Source organism: Coloeus monedula, assembly GCF_965178545.1.
Source record: "Coloeus monedula genome assembly, chromosome: 9".
NCBI classification, from domain to species: Eukaryota; Metazoa; Chordata; class Aves; order Passeriformes; family Corvidae; genus Coloeus; species Coloeus monedula.
The window spans coordinates 18323344-18345044 of NC_138789.1; positions in this window are offsets into that span (position 1 = coordinate 18323344).

Genomic DNA, 21701 nt, shown 5'->3' on the forward strand with positions numbered 1-21701 from the left:
GCAGTCCCCAAATCCTAGCTTATTAGTCTGAAATTGGCAAGTAGAAAATAGTAGAGAGAAAACTGGGACAGTTATGTTTAATATTAATGCAAAAAGATACAGAACTATAGTGATAAAATAAAAATAAACTTTCTTTTCCTATGCAGTGGAAGTACCTCAGGCAAAAAAAGTTATCATAATACACATTGACTTAACTGAAATACAGATATAAACATTTAAACATATTCCCCTGTTTTTAATGGTATAAAATATTCACTATAGTCATAAATTAGGCATTGATTAAAGACACAGTTGGGTGTGAAATCTATTTTATAGTATTTCTATATAACCACAGAAAACGAGTTCTCTCTCTTTTTATCTCTTCAACTAGATTAAAATATTTAATAAATGTCCACCAGGAATAATTTGTACTTAAAATTGAAAGATAAGAACACACCTTCAACAAATTAACCTTTAATATAAGTAATGCTAATATTTTAATTATCTTTTTTTGTGTGTTCTGAATAGAAAAATATAAGAAAAATGCTTCCAGTCCAAAATCAGTTACAGCTTTGAGCATATATCTATGTTAATTCCTAGCTTACAAATATTATATATGTCAGTAATAGTAATAAGTAAAAACAATGACAAATAATAAATGTATTTATCTGGATTTTATTTGCGTTTAAATGCAATTGTTGACATCAGAAAAATGGACGTCCTCTTCACTTTTTCTTTTACTCCCAACTTGAAGACTTTTGTGAGCATTTTTGTTGTTAGTAATCATTCCATTCATTTATGGACAGAGGTAAAGTCACTTCCTGAATCTTTGAGAACAGAAATATCCTTGTCAGTAAAAGAATTTCAGTGCTTTTACCAGTCAACTGAGGTTTTTGGTTGGTTGGTTGGTTGGTTTTGCTGGTTTCTTTTTCTCCTCTTAGATGTTGCATGTTTTTGAAAATTTTTCCAGTTAGCATATGGTCCTATTAAAAAACATAGCATTTAGCATTTTAAAAATTTGTGCTACATAGTTGTCATAAAAACCATGCAAAATAAGAAAGTATTCCTAAAGAAGAAGCAGAAATGTTTGTGAAAGCCATTTAGTATTTTCATTTTTAGTTGGAATTATTCTCTCAATTCAATTTAAGATTTTCAAATTTATGAATTGTAATATGAACTACTTCGAGGAATGCTGAAAAAAATAACCTCTGCTTTTGCTTTTAATGCTGACACAGGAATCAGTGTACTTGAATAGTACCCCCAGAATTTTTCCTCATATTTCTATATTTCTAAATCCTGCCTTGATAGTATTCTGTATTTTCTGTTCTCTCCCCTCATCCATGCTGTGAGTTGCATAAAGATCAAAGATGGTTGGAAAATTCTGTTAAGCATTTCATGAATATTTTGATGACCAAGACTCTGAACCTCTTACCAAAAGCTGGGGACAGTGTGTTTGGTGCTGAATAGATGCATATGGCAAATGCTTTGAATCAAGTCAGAACTAAGAGGAAATGATCTGCAGCCCTCTGCTTGAGCACATGTTTAGGTGAGATTAAAAAAAAAAAATTGGAAAAGCAAATTGAAAGGCTTTATTAGGCCTGAAAGTGGAAAGCAGATGTAAAGTTTAAGGTAATAAGGCTTAAATTCTCATGTAACTCTTCAGAAACAGACATGTAATAAGACAAACAGGCATCACTGAAATTAAAGGCCGTTATGATTTCAGTGTTGCCGCAAAATCAATATCCTAGCCTAATTCACCAAAGCCACAGTAAAGAAAATGAAAAGAAATAGCTAAAACCTCTTCATGAGGTCAACCTGTCAAAGCAACTTATACTACAATACGATTTTACATTGTTCAGTGGCTTACGGAACAATAGGTTTCTTTTATCTTTTGAAGTCTACAATAGGTCCCAAGAGAAATGAAACACTGCAAGCACGAAGCCCCTGTCACCAAAGAAAAGCACATGCCACCAAAGAAATGTAAAATGAACTCTTAACAATGGATTAAATTTTTTCTTGAGTAAATTCTCTCTTCTTAATTTAAGAAGATGAAACTATGGTAACATCTTAAACTCTGTTCTGTCCCTTTTTGAAGGTTGAAAAATTTTGAATTCCAGTGTGTCAATGTCTTGACTTCTTTTAGAAGAAATACATTTTGAAAAGGAGACATCTTCTTTGTCCTCTCCTACACATCATGGGGAGAGAAAGACTATTCTTTAAGAAAGATGGAGTTATGAGAATAGACCCATCCTGTCTGAGGCATTTGCCAGAGAGTCGTCATGGTATGGCTACAAAAGATGGTCCTTCGTGCCATTAGGAATGTTAAGATTTTATTTAGAAGGATGATGGTCAGCCTGGGTCAATGCACATATCCTGGGTTGTAGAAAATCCTTAATGGTCTCTTTGGTACAGGGCTTTAAATAGTTTCCTCTGTAAAAATAGCTTTATAGTAGTTATTTCAGGAGAAATCTGAATTGTAATTTTAGGACTAATTTAGCTATCAAAGATTGATTGCACTTAATTACTTAGTGGCTTAACATAGGCTCCCAGAGATGTAGGAAGTAGCTATTACAGTATTGGTATTGTGTGAGGTTTGATCACTAAATTCTCCTTTCGGTTGCACTAGAGAAATAGTTTGAGTAAAATCTCTGGAACTAAAAAAAACAATTCATTAGCTCAGCACCTCATTTTTCACTCTCAGCACATCAGAAATGATCCTTCACAATATGTCTACACTGAGTAATGCAATGTTACAATTGCAGCTATTTTCTCTTTTCTGGTTCACTAAATCAGCTTCAGTGGAACACCACACTGATCTAGCTGTACTACTGAGAAAAAAGCTCGTCTGAGCATCTTACATGGAAATGCACTGTGCTTACAGTTAGCTATTGTCAGGATTTCAATTTGTCAAACACGTAATGCTGCTTTTACTCCTTGTTAATTCTATGCTGGATATGGAGTTTGATAATGAAAGCTGATAAATACGTCTTTAGTAATCTTGCAAGAATACTATCAGCAACTGCCTAGAAGTGCAACAGTGATAGCCCTGACTAGGGTTGATTAAAAGGTGTAGGACATCTTCTTCTATTATACATTCATAAGTGAAAAGGAAATTGACGGCCCTTTATATTTAAAGACCTCACCTAAAGCCTGCTAAGATCAGCAAAAATCCTTCTGTTGATTTCAGTGGTAGGTGAGTAATTGGTTTGTAACTACTGGGGTAGTTTCGGCTGAAGAAAAGAAGTTGCAAGGTTTAGCAAGTATTGGAGAAATGCAATCTGATTAGAAGCCAGACCTTCCTAGCTAATAGTACAGGATATAAAAATGAAAAGTTAGCCTTCAGATCATTATGAAGAAAACTTTCCCAAATCCAGATAGGGAGCACTATGATTTGTGGCATTCAGTGCATTAGAACAATAAATGGTTGAATAGAAATCTACTTTAGGAAAAGAATAGAAATTCTCATGTGGTATCACTTCTTGGAAACACCTATTTTCTGAATGAATCTAAGGTAAGGAGAGTATATCTTGTATTATTTATTTCTGATTGTGAGAATGTCTCAGGGTGGAGAGGTAGTTTGTGTTGGCTGGCATACATGATTAACTCTGACTAAGACACAGATACTCCATTGTTTTCTCCTTCTGTAGCAAATGAACAGCAGAGGTTTACGGGCACCAGGATGTTACAGGAGCAGTTTCATGTAATCCCTGACAAAAGCAAAAACATACCTAACCACTCTTTAAGATCTAGGAAGGAACAGAAAGAACTTTAAAAATATAACAGTAATGGAGAGGTGATTTGACAAGTCACAGAACCACAAAGATCATTCCTCTAACATTTGAGAAAATGAAACCCACTTGGTACTCCTTCATCACCATGCATGCGCCCTCAATTAAAGCAGTGCCCCTGATAGCAGGCAGTATAATCTGCATTTTATTTCACTCATGAGCAAAATAACAAGTTACTCAGGCCTGCGGCACTCATGAGTGATATGGGCCGTGTAATATCCTCTCCATTGAGTTTCCTATTATTAAGTTTGAAATAAAGAGTTCAAAATTAACTGTGACAATGATTTTATCTAGTGTTGGCATCACCATTAGCTTCTGCAGTTTACTGCTAATAAAACTTTAAATTTGCTATTACTTGTAATAACCTTTTTGCCACCTTAGCTGTAGAAATTAGACTAAGAACCCGGCCAAAACATGGCTAATGACATTTTCTATTTGCATGGAAGAATTGACTAGAAATAATGGCTGTTATTTATAAAGTGTTAATACAATAAAGTACAATATTTCAGATTTCAGCTGATTAATTTGAAGCACTTGCTTCTTTTAACAGGCATCAGTGTTTCATGGTTCACATATTTAGCTGACCAACTTAATATGCAGTGTGTCAAATGGATCAGCATTCTCTCTGCAGCTGTCAGGCTGTTTTGAAAAACAGACACACCAATGAGTACAGGTAATTTCCTATTTATGAGGTACTGCCAAGATCTTCTGTTTAGAATGGATGTTAATAAGGTAAAATCCTGAAATGCTTTCAGGTCCTAAAAGTGTTGTCCCAAAAGACCTTTATAAGATGATATCTTGATCTTTCTTATACTGTTATAGATGAAGAAGAACTGCACTCAAGTTATAGCATTAAGCTGTGGGACTAAATCCTGTGGCTCAAGCTCAAGTTTATTTTCCTTACGACCTTTGTTTATCCTTTTGACGTATTTTCTCAGCTATTGTTTCAAGCTTCCTAGGTGGAATTTGCAATAATTTCATTGAGGCAAGGACTTCAGCATCTTTCATCTGACATAGTGACATCTAGAAGTACAGATTGTTAAATACCAATAAAACCACAAAAGAATTAAGTATAGGCAGACCAATGAAGAGAAAGCAGCAACACACTCAAGCTGAAATGCAATAAACCATTTAAATCCCCTTAGCTAGAGCCTTCTAAGAAAGTACACAAGTTCTGTATTTCTGTGGAGTCCGACAGGTCCTAACAGGGTTGCAGAAGGAGCAAGAACTCATTCAAAGTGACCAATCAGGGAGTTGATGAATGCTGGATGTGTATCAAACACCTCTTTTCACATAGTTTTCGCAGCTTGGAATACTGGCTTTAAGATACATGACTATGCTTTTCTTTTAAGATGTATTTTCCTTTCTAGGTGGTCACTTATTCCCTTTTAAATAATACATCACTGATAACACACATATGCAGGGTGCGAATCTGACTTTTTACATACCTTTAACTTGACATTTTTAGACAGCACACTATTACAGAGACAGATACCTAGTAAGGCTCTTAGAGTAAGTAAAAATCCCAAACCCCGAAACCATCCAACAAAACCACAAAAAAAGGGTTAAAAGACCGACTGAATAAAAGGGAGCCTAGGAGATCATAGCTCTGTAACCTAGGGATTTGGATGTTGCCAGGAAGAGAGGAAGCTCTTGGTTTCAGTCACTGCTCCATGGGAATCACAGTACTATGTGACACTTCTTAGATATATGTAATTTCTGGAGCATAGACTGCTGGGTAGTGTCTCAACTCCTAGAGCTGAGAGTATTAAATGAATATTATAAACAGAGGGAGACCATGCTCCTTCTTGTGGCCTTGCTCTGGCATAAATGATCTTTAATTCTTCCTTATACATGTGGAACAACTGTAGAAGAGACCGAGATTGTTTTTCCCCTTTTCTGCCTTCATCACAGTGGGATGGTTTGGAAAATGTGCAGGGACATGGGTGAAATGAATATGAACTCTAGGAAGGACTGAAATGAATGGAATCAGGGATCTTGAGGACTACAGTGGCCTGAGTGCTGACTAAATATGTGTTGTCTTGATCATCCAGTGAAATTAGAACATGAGAAAGTAACAGAGTTTTCAGGAGAGCAAGAGGAAGAAGTGAGCTCTTAATGATGCTCATCATGTGCCTGCAGTTCTAATTTTGATTGCTTATTTCCTCTTTCCCTACTGACTCATCATTACTTCACAGGAACCAGGCAGAAAGTAATGGACCATGGGAATAGCAAAAAGAAGTTAGTTTAATGAAAAGCGACTAAAACATGATCATATGAGTCAGGAAGAAGAATTCAGGTGGCTGTGAGAACTGGTAGAGAGAGGAGTGAAAGGACTGAGAGAGGAAGAGGCAGTACGGGGCTGAGATATTCTTTTACTGCTAGTTTGTGTTATTGTCCTTTAGACTATACTTCGATTACCAGGACAGACAAAAATTATACCTATATGATCAAATCAGTTTTATTTTGAAGAAAAAAAAATTGTAGTAGTCTCTTTCTCTCTGTTTCCTTCTTCCCTCCATCTCAGGATCCCAGCTTGGATTTGCATATCATGTAAAGCTTCTTTCATTGACAGCAGCTTGAATTATGCTGATTATAGCACCACCTCTGCAGAGTTCTTGGCCAGCAAGAAATTATTTAAATAATGAAGCACTACACATCATACAAATATGCACATTCAGTGCTTTGAGCAGTACCTGTAGTTCTTGGTCTCTTTCTTTCTCCTAAATTTTAAATTCATTTTTTATTTTAAATAATTTAACAAACTTGCTTGAAAACATGGATGCATGGAGACACAGACTCATTATTTTGATGCATCATCTGAGAGAAATCCCAGCAGTAAGGATGATGATGAAGGGTGTAATACATTATCTTACAAAAGGCCATTCTGATGTTGGTCTTCTCAGTGTTGTCAAGAAGTCAGTGCTCTCAGTAATATTCTGAGAGCATGCTGGGTATAGGTGTTGATAGATATGCTTGGATGCTTCTTGAGGCTTTTAGAGCAGCAAAGAAATATTTTTAAGTGGAGCAGCACCAAGTCTAGCCTTAAAGCTCTGTTGATGCTAATTCTCATAGTGGCAATATATTGACTATATTGTGAATAATTCCTGACTGGTCTTAGGCAATGCACTTCCCAGTCTCCCAGAACAAACTGGAGAGTTAATGTCATAATCAGGACAATGTTTGGATTGAGAGGCACTGTAAAGGGAGAATTGGGTATAGAACAGCTTGAAATTCAAATTCAGTAGATATGAAAAATAAACTTTCCTCAAAATCTATGAAAGTCTGTCATGTAGACAGAAGTCATTACTTCAAGTGTCCAAGTCTATGAAGCAGTCCTTCTCAGTGGGCACTTGTGTCATTGATTTCTGAGCCAGTGCAGCGGGGAAAGCATCTGAGGAGGGTGGTGTGGGTTGTGATGTCCTCAGCATTCCAAGTGCAGTGGGAGGGCTGCAGTGCTGCTGTGGTCGCTGCTTTGCCTGCTTTGAGCTTCCTTTCCCTCCCTTGGCTCAGGGTGCTCTCTAGCTGCTCTGTCTCTCTGGTTTCCACATACCTTTCCCAGGCCAGACAGGGCTATTGTGAATTGTCTCATCTTCTCCTGGAGCTTTTTTCAAAAGCAACTGAATTTTGTGGTACAAGTAGAAAGAGAGGAAATTGTGAAGGAAGAGAAAAACCATGAAAAATCTTCTTTCAGTACACCATTCCTTTTGACTAAATTGAAGTAGCTGTGGAAGTATGACTGTAGAAGCAGTAAACTCCCAGCTAATGACAGAAACAATTGTTTTTAGTGTAACTTAATTATGTTAATTGATTTGACAACTTGAGAGAAAGGGGTTTTTGTATGGATGAGTGTTAGCTGGAGAGAATTCCTGTGGAGTGGAGACAGAAACTGCAATTTAACACCAGTGCATGGAGAGAGATCAGTAGGATGTACAGTAAGAGGACTGTAATGGGCCATAAAACTAATGTCTTTATTGAGTCCATGATTTTTAGTATCCATTAGTTATTGAATTCCTGGATTAGCTCTGGAAGGTATTCAGTAAATCTTGTGTGGGTAAAGGCTGAAGGACTGTTGGGGAGGGGCCATTTTGTGAAAATATTTTTCTGCTAATAGCTATATTCTTTCCTTTTATTGATCATGTGAATTTAATTTGGCACAAAATATGTGAATTGGGTTTTTAAATGGTTGCTATGAGGACACTGTCCTCATCGGTGTAGAGTTGACTAGATGGTAGAATAACATCCCATACCATCATAGCTTGCCATTAAAGTCTATAAATCCAAAAACTACTCCAAGAGGCTTTTGGCATAGGCTTACTCTCCCTCATCCTGCTCTGAGATGCTGAATTTGCTCTAATGGCCAAATCTCCAGAAATCCAACAATTGCATGCTATTAGAAAAGGAAAAGTGTTCTGGAGTACTCCAGAGAAATAAAAGTTCTAAGGAAAATTAATAGGTTTTATTTGAAATTTTTAACAAGTCTGAAGACGAAGAAATAAACTCCCCAGAGAAGTATTATTAGACACAACTGTTGGCAGAGGCAGTGTAACAGTGCTGGTATGGACAGGTCCTGCTGTCCTCTACTGGCGTGTGGCCTTACCTCTTTCCTCAGCTCCTCTGAATCCCTTAGTGAGCTGAGGCAGCTTACTCTAATGCCAGAAAACCATTTAGAGAGTTTAATAATTTTGTTCTGTCTTGTTGAGCTGCTTTGGCTTCCTGCATGGTTGGGGGAACCCTGCAAGCAGTAAGAAGAAGGATGACAGGAGCCAGCAGTGAGGCAGCAGCAGGGCAGCAGCACCAACAGGGCAGCAGCACCAACAGGGCAGCTTCAGTGGTGACCAGGTGTTGGGTCAGCTCAGGCATTTCATCGGCTTCTGTGGCTGTGGGGGTTAGTCCGTGGCATCAGCTCCTTGATACATGGGCCAGCTGGGCAGCGAGAGAGAAAAGGGAAGTAGGAGATGAGGAGCAGGGAAGTGAGAGAGTGTCAGCAGCAGGAGGTGTGTGAGAAGAGTGAGGTGGGCCTTAACTAGTGTTTCACCTGGATGTGTCTCTGGGATAAGGTTATGAGTTTCAGTTTCTGTGAACATCTTCTGAAGGTATTTTGTAGATCTCAGTGGTGTGCAGAAGTGGGAGTAATGGATTTGAGTGTTTCTGAGTGCTAAGGACTGACTAAGCCATCAGAAAAAGAAGAACTGTAAAAATGTTAGCTTGAGAAGACTACAAGTAGCTTAACATACAATCCTCTGCCATTGCAAGCAGGAACTGAGGGAAAATATCTCACTTTTTTACCTTAAAACACAATTTTTCATTAATGCTGTCCCTTAGCAGCTTCAAGAGGAATTGCATGTTCACTCTTCTGGAGTTGTTGGTTTGTTCTATAAGGTTCACATGGCAGAAACTGTACAGTCTTTTGAGAACTGGTTGGCAAAATTTTCCTCAAATGCTGTCTTTTGAAAATTCAGCTTTCTGCCCAGAGATGGCAGCCAGTCTATTGGCTATAAGAAATAACTGGCTCTGTTATTGCAACAAATCAGGTGTCTGGTGGTAGGCAGAGGAAACACAAGCTTGTATATACAGTCTCAGCTCTTGGAGTAATTGTAAGCATTTAAAAGAGGCTGGATTGCTGTCATGACATGAGACATTATTCTTCTAGTTGGTGACATCCAAAGAGTGCCTTATCTTTTTATTAAAAAGAAAAAAAATTAAAGAAAACCCCCAAAGCACTGCAAGTACAATTAAATACAAATAAAGTAAGTGTCATGAGAAAGAAACCGTAAACCAACTGTAACAAATTAGGTTGTATTTGCCTGACTCTTGAGATAGCCTGAAATAATAATCCTGAATAAAAGTTTGTTTACTAGGCAGCTCAGATTTAATTCCCAAGTCCCATTACTTGATTGCCTTTGTCCAATACAGAACTTCAGTGACTTCCTGGCAGAGAGGCAGAGGCAGACGGGACCTTTTGACACCTGTAAGCATTTCACAGTGAGTAACTGCTGTGCCCCTTCTGTTATAATTTCCATTTTTAAAGAGAGAAGGAAACTATGTGCTCAAACTAGAAGTGTGGTCCTGGAAGCATAGAGCTGCATGAGCAGGGTGTAAGCATTTATCTCACTTAGACAAGCCCTTTGGTCATAACCCTGAAGAATCTAAAAATAATGATTTTATTATACACAGGAAAACTATTTTAGGTAGACTTCAGGAACATAGGCCATAAGAAGCCAATGTTATTGTGTTGTAATAAGAGTATCTTCACAACATATTATCCTCTTCATATTGCTGCTAGATTTATAGCATTATAAGCTACCCGAACAACAAGTGTGTCTGTGTTTAAAATACAAACTTTGCTGTGTAATGACTTACCACTAAATCCTAATGCATTTTTGTTTTGTTTCATTTCATTTTGTGGCTCCTTTCTTGCTGTGTGCTCCCAAATATCTTCAACTCTGTGCTTTCTTTCTGAGTCAGGAATGAATTTTTAAAATAAATACTTGTACTGTGAACCATAAAGTAAAATACAGAGATGGAATCAAAAGAAGAACGTAAATTACTTTTAGTATTCTGCAAAGAAACTTTCATTTGGCTTTTCCTGTTGTTCTGAAACAATGAAAATCAATACTGAAACATATATTCTGAAGGCAGGTCATCTGTGTACTGGGTGTTTGCAGCAGTGAGCTTTGAAGGGGGTACTTATGCCCCGCCTGCCACGAATCTACAGTTCTTTGCACTGAGTGTCCCAGTGAAACTACATTTTAGCTGCAGCTATCCATCTCAATGGCTGTTACTTTTTACTGTTTCAGACTGCTATCTTTTATTATGGATTCACTGATAGATCAATATGACACAAGCAAGATAACAGCCAGCTGTACATGTCTATTGTAAGCCTGAGATGTCAGAAAGCATTTTGGGGGGATAGAAAGGATATGGCATCCACCAGAAGCCTCATAAATGCTACTTTCCTGTTAAGTAAACCCAAGTTTCCTTTTAGTTTCTCTCCAGCTTTTGTTTCTCTCCAACTTTACTGCCTGAACATCTCTATTTTGAGATACTCCTGGCCCTTCAATGTCATTGAATTGAGGAAAATAGATTTGAAAGGGGAGAGTAGAAGTTGCTGTGAGAAAGAGGCAGTAGATGGGAGTGATGACATATCCATATCCTAACAAGAGAAAATTGCAGTATGTGTGCTCTATTATAAACTTTATTATAACCCAAGGTAAAACTTGACAGTTTTAAACTGACAGCATAAAAATAAGGAAAAATATGGGTTCTGTGAGAAGACTTCAAAACTTCTGACAACAGGTGGAAATTGCCATAATAAAATCTCTCCTATGAAGCTGTCCAACAGAATAAAGAAATACCCTGGGGCCACTTTTTGATCTGGATAGGAGAGAAAGCTTTGTGGGTCTGTGAGACCTGGTGCTGGCAGGAACAGATTACTGGGTGCACCACAGACTGCACCTGCCCAGGGCTGCAGGCACAGCCTAAGAAGGCTGCTCGCCTAGAGCTCTTTGGTTGCCTTTAGGGTGAGAAAAATGTAGGATTAACTTTGAAGCTTTTCCTGAAATTAGGATGTATATGAAGTTTTCCTTTAATATTGGTTCTTTCACAGGAATACTTGCTTAGCAACCTGGCTTCATGAAATATTTAGAAAATGTCTTGGAAATTCCTTGTCAGTTTCTTGAAATTGGCAGCAGTTAGAAAAATGATTGACAGGGAACACAGATATACACCTACTATGATAAAATTCTGTTGCTAAAATGTATAACACTGTCCCTCATCAAACCAAGCTTCCATTTTTGCACAAGTTTGTCATCAATTTTTAACGAACTTTACCCTCTATATTTTACCTCTCAATTTGAGATGAAACCCATTAAACTGTGGACTCACAGCTGAAGAAAGGCTGAGCAACTGGATGTTTATATATTTTCACTTATAGCTCTGCTTTCCTGGAATTGCAACCATAAAATGAGGCATCAGTAATAGAGCAATAAATGTATGATGAATCGTCTTGCTAAAAATAATTTGCTCTGGAGAAAACCTGTCCTTAGTCATAGTTGGATAAAATAGCACAGTGTTAATTTTGAGTGAATTCAAAGAAGCATGATGCATGAAGAGAGTTTAAAATATTCTCTGTTTTTCTTCTGAAAGGTGTCCTCCTTTCATCAGATTTTTTCTTAAATACCCATTATTGAATGTAATTTGATAGTCCCAAAGCAAACCGAGTATTTTTACAGGTCAGTGAGTAACTTCTCTGATTTGAAACGCATTTCAGAAGTGACCAAATTTCACCAGCAAGGAAGTATCCCAATCTCTGGTCACTTAACTGATTTCTTAAAAAGTGAAGTCCAGCAGGGCATCTTTGCCTCTAAAGACAGCTATGCAGAGCTGTGCCAACCTTCTGGCTTCATCAACACTCTCAGTGTGCTTTACTGGAAGTGGTAATGCATTAGCAAGGAGGAGGTATAAAAGGAAGGGCCTGTTTTATTTCTTTTTGTAGCAGAACCTGCACAGGTACCCTGAAATAATATGGAAGAGACTCCTTTGTGTCTATTAAACCTTTTTTCAACTGCTGGTGCTGTGACTGCAACAGCAGTGGTAATAGCAATGCAGAGGTCTTAACTCAGGAAGACTATCAGAAGCGCTTAAACTGTCAGTTCTTACGGATGTGGTTAATTGCTTTGTCTCAGGAGGTTATCTGCAGCTGAAATTTAAGGCAAATTTGTGTACATGCTGTGTAGTTTGGAGTGATTCTTCCAAGGACGAGAGCATACAGAGACTGCTTTCACAGAATACAATGTATTTTAGTTGATGTTAGCTGATCTGATTGTTTTTATAAAATGACTTGGTTTTAGTGGGGCTTTTGTGTGTTGTTGTTGTTGGTTTTTTGGTTTTGTTATTTTTTTCCTGTGTTTAAAGTCAAGTGGAGTACCTTCCAATTTGTCCTTGAGCAAAGTCATATTTCTGAAATGTCCCCTAATTCTGAATTTTGTTGAGCAGCAAGCTCCTCTACTGGAACTGTGTGCACATTGGGTGGTGTAAATTTCAAACTGTGAGCTCAGTCTCAACTTGGTATTTCTGAATTGCATGCCAGCATATATATGGAAGGCAAACATGCAGGTGAGTTCAAACAATCAGTAATTGCTTGAATAAGAAGGGTGAGAAATTGAAGTGATAGAGCACTAGATTCTTCTTCAGTGGCTCAGAGTACCAATGCTGTACATGTTCTCAAGGGTTAGCATCACTCTGAGAGGAGCTATCAACCTCTTTTTATATCCAGTCCCTCATAGTAATGGTAATTGCTGCTGCAATTTTTTTTTTGAAGAAAAATAGAATATCTTTGTCTGAATATTTTTAAGATGGCACAAGAAAAGTGGCATTGTTTGAAAATCCCAGTGGTGTCATAACAAAACTTCACATAAACATTAGATCAAGCAACCACGAGCAGCCTGTGAATTATTCTGGGAAGTTTTTAAACGTGGGATTCATGATATTATTTAAGTATTTATAAATGTCATCTCATCTGCTATAAGGAAAGCTAATAGACTGTTTTGCAGACATTTCAGCTCCAAAAAGCAATTGCTTCTGTAATCAATTTCTATAAAATCGGCAAAAGTGGAAGCAGGCGTACTATGGGTCAATACCAGTGAAAGGCCTCTCTGCAGACAAAAGATTCACAGTCCATTAAGTTTCAGGTTTGTCCTGATATGGATTCCTCTGATGTATTACTATTATATCCTATTTTAGTTGACTCAGTTGCTGTGTCAGCAAAACCAAACATTTTGGCTTGTGTCCCAGCATCAAGCTGTCTGTAGAGGATATGTGTTTGCCTCCACCACGACAGTAATGAGAAACTGGCATTAGTTTGATTTGCATAATTGTACGCTTCTAACTTAGACTCTGTGTCAGTAGGAGACAACTTATTGTGATGATACTCACTGCACATTATTCGTTTTGTGCAATCAGCATTTATTTATGCAAATTTCATCATTACAAGAGGTCATTTTCCAACCTTCTACCATGAAATCACTTTTTCTGCCAATGAACAGTAAGAAAACACCATAGGAGAGCAGCCAGGTATATTTGTCATTCACACTCATTGGCCAAGACACTGAAGAGGGTTTATTGTGTGTGTGCATATGTGTTTAAAATTATGTTTTATGAAAGACTGACAGCTCTAATGACAAAACTAAAATTTGATAGACCATATGTGATTATTTTAGACAAATGCTGTCAAAAAAGGCACACACAAAACTCAAAACAAAACCGTCTTGCTCGTTATGAGAGTTTCTATAAGAATAATTTATAGACTGAAAAAAATATTTTGTGTTCCCCAGATGATCAGTGGAATGTTTTCTGTGATAAGAAGCAGAGCCCTGTAATTTATTCATGTGAGAGATAAAAAGACAGAATAACAAACTAGGATGTCCCACTTGTAACAGAGACCTGGAATAGCAATAAATGTTGAAAAAGCTTATCAGAATAACTTGGATCTTAAGGATTCATGAAATAACCATCAAGATTCTCTTGACAAAAATGTTTCCAAGGTTACACTGTTTATCTTATCACTAGTGGTAGAGGGACCTCTTAAGATTTAGTTTGCAAGTAGCTGAAATGACACCAGAAATGACACTTTAGACGATCACTCCTAAGTTAAAAAAGACTTAGAATATGTCAGTGCTTATAAGGTAGGAGGAAATGACACAGGACAAGTAATTTGGGTGCTGGTCGACTGAGAGAGTGATGAGTACTTAACATATTGTATCTTCACAAGAGGCACAGAGAGTTCACTGGACTTGCTAGCATGCAAACTATTGCTGAAAGTAAAAGAATGAGAGCCCGAATATGGCTTTACCTTTTATCTTCCCTAAAATAATAGAATCTTTAATTCTGAGTAGAAAAAATTACATGTACTATCTCAGCAGTTAGACTAAAATTGTAAGTATTATAACTAAATACAAAGCAAAACCCACAGATGGGCCACTTTTACAAAGAATGGTTGTTTCTAATGGCCCTTTGTATGTCAAAAAATCTGTAAATCAGATGTTGTACCACACAGGAAAAAAAATACTTTTCAAAAGAATGAGTGTAGCTGAAATCTGTTTATGTGCTCACTCAGAAAGAAGCATTCCAATAGCCAAGCACATGCATATGGGAGAGAAATTTCTATCCGCAGGTGTGCATGAGATGATTAGTTCCTAAATATTTTTGCAGTCCTTGCTTCATGTGGGAATATAATCCTCTGTCCTGACATATGTTGTTTCATAATTCTTGAGTGAAAAGGTTCTTAAAGAAAACTCAGTTGGGCAGCCAATGCTGTATGAGCCCCATGTGGTAAATGAAGCTATGTGAGCTCAGAGTTTAATAAGATGATACTGCTCTTTGTATCATTAACCCACAGTCAGCCAACATGCTGAATTAAGATTAGAAATTGTATAGTTAGGAATTCCTGATTATTTTTTAAAATTATTTTTATTTTTAGTTATGAGGTAATTGAGAAAGAAGGAAGGCTAAATTAAAATAACTGTATTAAGACTGAATTCAGTAACAGAATGAGAAAAGGGAGTAGTAAAAGAAAAAAAATCTACAGAAGAAAAGTGAAGAAAAAGGATAGAAAAAAGTGCTATTAAATACAAAATCTCAGAGAGGGGAAAAAAAAATTAGTTTTGCAATAAGAGCCAGTACCCTTAGAAGGACAGACAAAAATCCCAAATTACCCAGAGTAAAAGAGGGTCAAATAAGACAATAAAAGTGTGAGTAAAGGAGATACTCATCTGCAAAGCTTACAGAATCTTTGTTATGTCCAAAACACAGGAGATGTATCTGTGAACCACCACCAATGTGAACTCCAAGTAAGTACCGTGAATGGATGATTAAGAATGGACAATGTAGATCTATGGTAAGGGAAAGACAACTGTCTGGTGACTGAAAAACATAGAGTATATCAAATATTTTTGAGAAAGTATTATGACAACCTAACACATGGAACGAAATACTCCCAGGGACATATTTGAAGGAATTAGGAGACCCCAACTGGGTATCTGAATGGCAGAGGCAGGAAAAACTGACAATAGGACCATGAAGAGCAAATGGTTGCATCTGGAAGAAATGAAGGGTAGATTTTTTCTCTAAAACTTGAGTTTGAAAATTGCTTTCAAACAGAACAAACTCCCTAACAACAATATTCTTTGTAATTTCACTTTTATGTTACAGAACTGGCTTAAGTAACAAAGACGAACTTTCTCTCCTTGTTAATTAGATAAGTATATCATATATAAAAATATTATGTATGGACACTTTGATTTCATGATGTCTTCACATATGAGCTGCCCCAGGCACGGCAGTGATAGCTAATTAATGCTTTTTCTACATTCCCTCTGAATAGTTATTTTGTTTGGAATGAACTAGAGAAACTCAGGAGTGTCTTTTACTAGTATGTGACAAAGCAAATTCTTGCCATTTTCTCTGAAACAAATAGATACTCCTTAACTCTCAGATTTTAATCTCATGTCATGCTACAACTGATACAGGTAGAAGGTGATTTATATAAACCACCTTCTGACTGTCACATCCCTAGCCCAATTATAATAGTCAGGGTGAGGTTTCAATGTGGTTCTCATCTGTCAGGCATGGCACCAGATTTTCTCTTGTCAGAATTCGAGACAAATTTTTCTGTAGAAGAAAAATATTTGAGTTAAAAATTCCAAAGAGTAGTCTGTTTTACTCTGACTAAATATTTATGATCCCTTTGATTGTACCTGAAATACTGGCTCATAGACCAAGCTCTTGTGCAAGTCTTCTGATACTGTCTGGCTGTGTTTCATCCAAAATAAAGTAAAAGTAGTTTGTCCAGAAATTAGAGAATCAGAACTGAGTAAATCACAGAGAAGAGATTTGTTCAGATGTGCTGTTCACTGAGATGCATGAGAATATATATCAAATCCTAAAACTGTATTGTCGTTGTAAGTTCTTGCAGTCATTGTGTAGATTCTCTGACAACTGAGTATGGATTGTCAGGACAAATATATGGAGAACTGGAGAAGACTGTGGGGTCTTAGAAGCTAGGGGTCGATGTCTGGAGTTGTGTGAATTCTGATTATAGTCTAGTGTTTCAGGCCCAGTCTGTCTCTAATTTTATACCTGCTCTGTGTCTATGTACTATGGAGTGCTCTTCTATTAAAGGACATCACGTGAGGTACATATTGCTTAGCAGTCATCCACACCGTGCCAGTGGGTTTCTTTTATCTAAATCAAGAGCATGTGTGGATGCTTGTTGCAGATTTCAAGTACACTATGCCAATGATTCACACAAGGCAAAGCCCTGTTTGTTGAAAAGAAATCTATGGCTATGGCAATTATGATATGGCTGAACTTTTCTAATGGTGAAATGCCTTTGATTTTATGTAATAAAAACCATGCAGCCTTGGAGATATTTATTAAAATATTTTAAAATCTATTATAACTATTGATTTATGGGTGGGCAGAATGAAAAACGCAGAAACATTATAAAAGGTTCAGGAGAATGCCAACTGCTTTGAAGTTGTGCTTTAACTTCTGCAGTTACCTTTCCAAACTTTATTGGATTTGATTCAGATGCTCAGGGTTAGGTTCACCTTACCTGTCTTTAGCCATCAAAAGGCAGCACTTAAATTTTGTCACAGAGGCACCTTTTGTGGTCAATGGAGAGAGGAGGGTCCTTCTCCTGATATTCTGTTACTGCCTACCTGCTCCTCCAAAGGCACTTGCTTTCTCCATGTTTTCACAGAGGAAATACGTGACAGTTGATGTGGTGTGAGGCGGGGGTGGAAAGAGCCTCGCGTCCATCCCGATAGAGCCCTTGTCAGAGCAGCGTGGGGGGTGCCATGCAAGCACACTTGGACACACTCAGACACACTGGGGTTGGTGGATACTCACAACCACTCACACACACTCAGCTGGACAGCTTCTGCAGCGCCGCCGGAGACAAAGAGGAGGGAGGGGTCCTTTGTATGGAATTCCAAGTGGTTTATTGGGGTCCCCGCTCAGAGGGATCCAGGGACAAAGGACACAGAACACTGAGGGGTCCGGGGTTTTATCTGGGGCAGCACCAGGGGAGGGCAGAACATCAGAGACCAATCATCTGGGAGCCAAGGGGTGGAGAGGATGTGGGGTGACAGGACAGTGACCAGTGGGGAAGGCACAGGGTGGAACAAGGGAACGAGGAACCAGTGGGGTATCAAGGAAAGGAGAACTATCTAGAACGTGGACTTAAAAAGGGTAAAGGGGGTGATAAGCCAACAGGCAAACCAACTGAGGGTAATTAACATGGGGGAGCAAGGTCTTGCGGGATCTCGCCGTGACCTGAAGGGTGGCTTTAGACCTCTGAGCCTGCCCACCAGCAGACCCTCACTGTCCCGGGGCCCCGCGGCTCCCCGGCCATTCCCGCAGGGGACTCAACCACCGCAACAGACAGTGACTTGCTTAGAGTGGTTGCTTCCCTTTCGCTGAGGCTGGTGTAGCCTTGTAAGTCTGTGCCGACGCGGACGGCACTGCACATCCACTGTGTGTGTCACATGTGTCGCTTTGGCAGAAATGGTTTAAAAATGTGTTGATAAGTTTCAAAATGGGAAGACTGCACCTCCAGTCAGATGGACGAGTTAATGTAAAAGCCATGTACTGTGTGCTTGAAATATTTATAGCACTCCTGAAAAAAACCACTAACAACTATTTTGAACAATTTTTTTGAACTTTTCATGGGAGAGTGAGGTGGGCTAAAAATCTGGAAAATCCCAAACATAGGCTGGAATTAGAATCTGAAAAATAAATTTTAATCTTTTGTCTTCTCTCAATGTGATTGACTCTGATACACAATAAGACTGCAAATATGACTTGGAAAAGCTCCTGCACTGAATTTCTTAATCATTAGGGAACCAAAAAATTGTTTCAATCAGTAACTAAGCCTCCCAACTTGAATAATACAAGTGGTTAAATTTTAGTTTTATAGCTGAATTAAGAACTTTAAAATAAGTTTGCTTGTGGTCATCTTAAAAGTAGTTAGAATTTTTCATCTATATAGAAACTCCAGATTTTCATTTTCATTCAAATGACAATTGAAAGTTTTTCTTGACTTTCTTCTAGCTTCTAATGTATACTCAGATTTAATTCAAATGAATTAAATGTTTGCAATCTTTATTTTGCAAATAAAATACTTCATCTTAAAAATAGCAAAAATAAAGACATTTTATTTCTGGGATTACTTTTGCCTTCAGAGAAAAAAATTTGCCAAATTCAGCACTGTCCACTAGCAATTTCAATCCTAGATTTAATTCTGTGGGAATTGCTTCTTAGAAAATACAGTTTAGATATAGTGAAACATTCAAATGACTGGAAAAAATTATGTTTTAAAATTAAAAGGAAAGTTAAAAAATAGTTCAAATAGCTTTAAGAAGAATTTACGTGAAATTCATAGTGAAGTATCGTCCTGACTTTGCAATGATTATATCCTTGCCCAAATTAATTTGATGAGAACTTCTAGCTCAAAACATAAAAATATGTTTATGTTTCACCTGAAGAATGTCTGGAAAAAATTTTTAGTGTCTCTACAGAATAATTTAGTGCACATCCAAATTAAAGAAGATTATATTTTAAAGTGGGACTTACTTTTTCTGTATGCCAAAATAGATTCTCCAGTAATCACAGTTTTAGTGACTATGGCATAAAAGGTCTGTCTGTAATGCTTATTTGCACTTCAGTTTTATAGTAATCCTAATTATTCAAAATAATTTTATAATAATTCTTAGTATATTTTTATAGTATTACTTGAAAGGAATACTATGGATTGATTAATCCTAGCAGGATCCCATAATCTGTAGCAAGTGTATATTATTTGGGGTTTGGATAGATGAGCTCCAGAGGTCCCTTCCAGCCCTAACTGTTCTGTGATTCACAATTTCTTTGCACAGAGCACAAGGATTTAAAGATCTAGGATTCTGAAAATAAAATTACTTTAATATCATTTAATACTTCTTACATCTGCCCAAATTCTGATTTCCTCTTATACTTGGTATACCTTCATTTTTGCATTATACCAAATATAATTTGAACAGAAATGGTTTTTCTGCACCATATTTCAGTGTGTATATTAATGCTTGTAAATCCAAATGCTGTTACTTATTCTATCGTTCAACAGGGTTCATGATAAAAAACAGCTCTACGGGTTTAGGGCAGAATGTCTCTTCTTCCAAGTACAGATTAAAAGTATAACAGTAGTAAAAATATTATCAGTGGATACACTGTAACCTAACATAATTTTCCATTTTCATGACACAATAAGATTGTTGTACTAGTTTGAAAACAAACCAGTGGGAGATCACAAGTCAGAATTATAATTTCATAGGAAAATTAAACGAAATGGTACAAGAACACTGACATAGTCAGGATACAACCTGACAACCTGTTAGTCAGGGTGGTTGTAGCAGTCCAGATGAAGGGGTCCTGTTGAAGCAGTGATCCTGTAGAAGGGTCTGGTCTTCAGCTGAAGGTCCAGTGGTAACTCTTGTCCTCTGGGAATCCAGTAGGTAAGGGGTGACTGTGGTGTTCCAAACCTCGGATTCTAGCGGGGGGGAAATGCTTGGCTCCTCCCCCCTGGGTGGAGCATCTCACAGTGGGATGATGTAAATCTATGAGTCATGCGGTGGGTCCTTGATAGCCCGTTAAATTGAGATAGTCTCTGGAGGGAGTTATCAGGGATGAGTCACGGTAGGAGATAATGAGCACTGCCCCACCTGCTTTAACAGTTTGTGAGGATGATAATAGAATACATACTATTGGTTACATCCTATATTGTAACCTAGGACAATCGTTCTACAGAGCAGATGTATTTTATGTTTTTTCTGGCATTTAATTCATTTTTTTTTTAACTGAAATGGGTGGGCTTGACAAAATTTAATGGGGTAGCAGGAGATGAGAATCAAGGGGCTTTTAATGATGCTTCTCCAATTCATCCCTCAAGTGGTTCCATCTAAATGGGAGCTTCATCTATACTAATGCCTTGACAAGTTTCCTTCCCCTCTTCATCAGGACTTGAGACTTAAGAGTATGACATGGTTAAAAAAAGTCTCTGGAAGATTATTGCTGGCAGTTTTCTTTATTTCAAATGAATTGCCTAATGCCCTCATACCACCAAACTTATGCGTGAATAACATCTGATTTGTCAGTTGTAAACCTGCATGTAACATTACAAATATAAATCCAGATATTACTATTTTTAAGGAATCTGTATTGCTTACAGTGATAAAACAGTTTGTCTAATCTGAACACATGAAGTGATGAACTTATAATTTTAAAAGAAAAATTAAATAGGCTTCATGGTGATGGAGGAAAGTAAGTTTCTGAAAAACCCTCTGTTGTTTTCAGAATAATGCCTGGATTGGTCCCATATATCCACATGATGAAGGAATTAATTCATATTGCCATTTAACTTCTGTCACAGAATACTTATGGGCAGGCTGCTAAACATGGGGATCCTCACTCTCAAATGCATCACCACAAGCTCTGACAGATTAAGTGCCCACATTATAACTGGTATCTTCACTGGATCATGACAGATCGCTGTGCTTTGGAAGCACTTGTTTAATGACATGATTTACAGCTCGCTGAGGGGAAGAGGCAAAGGGCTGTTCCAGAGTGAGTAATGCCCTGTGCATGTGGGCTCTTATGAAAGGACATCATCATGGCCATTTGTGGAGTTGTCAATATCCATCACTTAACAAACGATGTTTCTGGTTCACTGAACATTGGTAAATGAGACACCTTACAAATCAATTCTGGTATGTTTGTGTTGTTCAGTGTCACTGGACAGAGTATCCTGTATGTTTGCTGACCTTTTAACTAAGAAAAAAGGTAGTGCAGAAAAAAAAGAGGTTTTATACAGAGCAACGTCAGGTGAAGCACTGAAGC